At 36.0% G+C, this 4,602-nt stretch overlaps 1 pseudogene; it reads right to left on the bottom strand.

The window, feature by feature from the left end:
• Window positions 1-2,114: 2,114 nt before the first annotated feature.
• On the bottom strand, window positions 2,115-3,994 carry LOC149201046 (UDP-glycosyltransferase 86A1-like; annotated as a pseudogene).
• Window positions 3,995-4,602: the final 608 nt, after the last annotated feature.

Raw genomic sequence — 4,602 nt, forward strand, 5'->3', positions numbered from 1 at the left:
AAATTTAATATCTGGTTCATAATCATTGTTTAATTTGTAAAAACAAAATGTTGTTAAATTTACCATAATTTTATTTAAAAGTCATATATCAAAGTCATAATATATATATAATATATTGTTTATGTAGAATAGGGATTGAATGATTCAAAAATAACTATCTTAACTCCAAGATTTGAAAGGATTAATTTTTTTGCATATTAATATATTTTCATCTCAAGAGATTTGTTCCCTCTCAACCTTCAGTAGATATAGAGTTAAGATAAATCTAGACTAATTTAATTTCTCTTTTTAAATAGGCTATATTCCACATGAATATGATAGATAATACCATGGATTCACATGAACATCTCTTACATACTAAACCAAAAACATCTCCATCAACCAAAATAATACCAACAAAATATAAAAATCAATAAATTACGAACATTGACTCTACCTACATTATAACAAAGTTCTGAAACACATATGTGAAAACAAATATAAAAATTTTGTGCAAACTAATACCTAAAATTTAAATTAACATATATTTAATCAATGCATGGACCACTCATTTAATCCATGTAGCATTCAATGAATACAAGCACGATAAAGTAAACCAACGATGAAGGCACTACTAAAATGGTCCAAAGAAAACATGGAAAAATTTATTCGTTATTAATGTGGTTGAAGATATCTCCATTTCATGAGAACAGAACTGAAAGGTTTATGGCTATGGTGTTAGCTGTGTTCAAGAAAATCAATAACAATTTATTAAGGAAACACTTATCGTGTTACCAAAGTACGTCATATACAAAGACGTAATTGCAGTATGATCACTGCAGTCGATGCGTCAGATCATATTTGACAGGATTCGGCGATCAGTGTGCAGTAATCATTAATATTCTAACCTTATACCATCGTACCATGAATTATACACGAATTATTATTAGGTTTGGGTATAGACGATGTTTAAAATTATAGCGAATATAAATAAATAAAATTTACAAATTTATTTTATTAAATAATGGAAAATTATTTAATAAGTGTGAACAAATTAAGTGTGGATTTAGTTTTATAAATAGTAAGGAATATTTATTTTAAAGTGAAATGATTTTATTAAAATAGAGTGTAGACACTTTTTGAAATAATTTAATTAATTTTATTCTTAATTTCCTTTCACACAAATTAATTTATGTACATTTTATTTGTGTTAAAAAAAATGAGTTGTTTTTAGTGCGATTTTTTGAAGATTTCGAAATCTGTGGAAAAATTTGAGGTGAAATCTTGTTTTGTGTTATTCAAACTGGTTTTTTAACTGCATATTTGGATTCAACACCCTCAAAAACCCCTAGGACACTTTGATTGTGAAGGGATTACCCATCAAGCTTGTGATTTCAATAAATTGTTGCCGGATTTTAGAGAAATTTCACTGGAAAAACCCACCAGAAAAGCCTCAAAAAAGTCATACTAAAATTGTGAAGGGATTACCCATCAAGCTTGTGATTTCAATAAATTGTTGCCGGATTTTAGAGAAATTTGACTGGAAAAACCCATCGAAAAAACCTCAAAAAAGTCATACTAAAAACAACTCCAAAAACTCTATAATACTAGCATTAGGTGCTTATGTTGTAAATAACAATGTAAATTTACCTATTAATAAAAAATTATTGATATAACTGCGAAAATCGTTGCTATTGGTAAAATTGTGAAAACAACTAAACTTATCTCAATTATGAATTCTACAAATACTCGAAACTATTATCATTGTTTTCTATTAACATTGTTGTTGTGATTTGAATTTCAAAGTATTCTAAAATCTATTCCAACTGAAAATAACTCATATTTAAATACCTAATAATAGCATCAAACATAATAATTTTTTCATAACATCCAACAAATAAACAAATCATTTTTTCATTAAAAGTAACGCCACACGAACTAAACCTAGCAGGGAAAAAACGACAATATGATTGACATATCTCTTTTATAGGGCTAATACTGTGGTTAGATCATTATAATAGGATCCACCCATATATACAACATCAAATGCTGCTCCACAGAATACTCAGACCTTGCTTAATTTATTATACCGTTGAAATTTAAATTCCACCAGCATTCATTTTCCGTCTCTTCCCTCACATGACTCCACTGGGAGAAGATGAAGATAATATCTTGTTTTCAAAGAGTTTGGTCATTAACCCCTTTGCAACGCTTTCCAAATTACTGTCAGAAGTTCCTCCTTTCCTTACTTCCATTTTGGAAGCATCTCTCAGTCTCTCGGCCGCCCTTCTCATCTCCTCCCCTTCCATCAATCTCCTCATATTTTCCGTTATTTCAGCCCTACCAATAACCTTCTCTGTATCATCCTCGGTCCTTAGTCTCAGCCCAATCTTCCATTCATCGGCTATGAACTTGCAGTTGGTAAATTGCTCCCCACCGAGAGGGAATCCCAGCATGGGGAGGCCTAAGGAGATGCTCTCTAAAGTGGAGTTCCACCCACAGTGACTGAAAAACCCACCGATGGATGGATGAGAGAGCACTTTCACCTATGAACACCAAGGAACAACCGGTCCTTGTCGCTTTGTTTTGTTCATAAAATCATCTGGCAGCATGGATGAGACTTCGGAGCACTCTTCGCCTGGACGTTGAAAAACCAAAATGAAATTGTAATCGATTTCCTTGAGACCCATTGTTATTTCCTCTATTTGGCTTTTTGACATAGGGAATAGGCTGTTGGACAATACATATATGACCAACTTGGGGGACTTGTCGTGCAACCATTGTGTGCAGTCCATCTCTACCCGATAACTAGTTCCCATAACGTACTCACGAGAATTTGAGAGGTCGAGGTACGTCGAAGGGAGCAATGGGCCAACTCAATACACTCGCATTTTCTCCCACAAAGCCTCTACCACATGACTTTCTAAAGCATGGAAGGAATTGGCTACAACCCAGTCTGCCTCTCTGACTGTTTGAAAACAACGAGCAACCACTCTAGATATTACATCAGCTGGGATTCATTTTAACTCCCAGGGAAGATCAGCGATCTATAAAGGGGTCGCGCTAGGAATGTGGATTGTCGATTCCTGCGGATGTTTCGCTGCAAAACAACTTGAAGAACAAATTACTAGAACATTGAGAAAAAGTGGGAAATATACATGAATATGAATGGTAAATATGAATGGCGGAAATCACCTAAATATGAATGGTAAGTTATGGAAAAGATCGACACATTCTGCGTTGAGAAGGAAACGGACAACAAGCGCAACTTCTTGGCGAGAGGCACTGCCCAACCAAGGTAAGTATTGACGAAAATGCAGGAGACGGGGGTTGCACTGGATTGATTGAGATTATTTATGAGCTCCTCCAAATGGCTTTCCATATTATCCAGAGACTGAGCAAACTCCTGGATCTTGTTCCATCTCTCGAACTCGCCAGGCAGGAAATCGGGTATTGCCACCAGCCGAATGTCGAGGCCAAGAATTCGAGGTTGGGCAAATGCATCCAGACCGTTGTCGATATGACCGTGAGTGATGATGTTGTGCCATGATTGTGTGAGGACAAATGTGATGGCAATGCCCTTAGAGGCGAGCTTCTTTGTGAGCTGCATCATGGGGTTGATGTGGCCTTGCCCAGGAATCGGAATGACTACGACATGAATACTAGTTTTGCCTTCACACTGATCCGAAAATTTTCCCTTTCATTTTGTTTAAATGTTCATCGTTTTATAATGTCTCATAGAGTTGTGCTAAGAAGGGTACAAGCCTCTTTAACACAGGTAAGGCCATGTGAGGGAGATGGCGGACAATGCAATCCAACGCGGGAGGTATGGCGAACAGGCTTGATTAACCAGCGAGCAGAGGCTTGATTGACCAGCTAGAAGGAGAAGGGTACAACGTGCCAGAGAGGAGGGCGTAGAAATTGAAGGTTGAAGGGAGAGCACAGGTATGGTGGATGTGGATCGACTGAACAACAAGGAGAAGGGTACATGCCTCTTTAACACAGGTAACTCCATGTTGACACAGGTAACGCCATGTAAGGGAGATGGCAGACAGTGCAATTCAATGCAGGAGGTATGGCAAACAGGCTCGATTGAACAATGGGAAGGAGAAGGGTGTCAAAACGAAAGGCGGAAGGGAGAGCACAGGTATGGAGCCATGGCGTGTCGTAGAGATATGCATCAGGTGGCCGAAACGTGGGCATAAAACTATTTGGACAAATGGAAAGATTTTATTGGTGGAGGGACAAACATACATCAATAAAGGAAGGGCGAAATCCAAGTTTTCGTTTTGTTAGGGTGAACAATGTTTACCCACTCAACCCACAAGATAAAATTACATACAGCAATATATTATTTATTATTCATGAATGAGAAAATTACACACATATTTATACAATTAATAGTTTCAAGATAAGAATTCTACATTGGACGTACACTAGTGTGATTGAGAGATTCTTTCAACCACACACTAAACTAGGAGAAACTAAATTCCTAATATGTAGGAACAAATTCCTCAAATGAAGAATTACAACCATACACAAGTAAGAATTAATTATTTCTAACTAGACATAATTATACAAAAACCATGTAGTAATGACATTTTCACCTTTTTTTTCTTTTAT

The sequence above is a fragment of the Pinus tabuliformis genome, chromosome 2_1, assembly GCF_031772625.1.
Source record: "Pinus tabuliformis cultivar Carrire ecotype Pingquan chromosome 2_1, CPIR1, whole genome shotgun sequence".
Taxonomy (NCBI): domain Eukaryota; kingdom Viridiplantae; phylum Streptophyta; class Pinopsida; order Pinales; family Pinaceae; genus Pinus; species Pinus tabuliformis.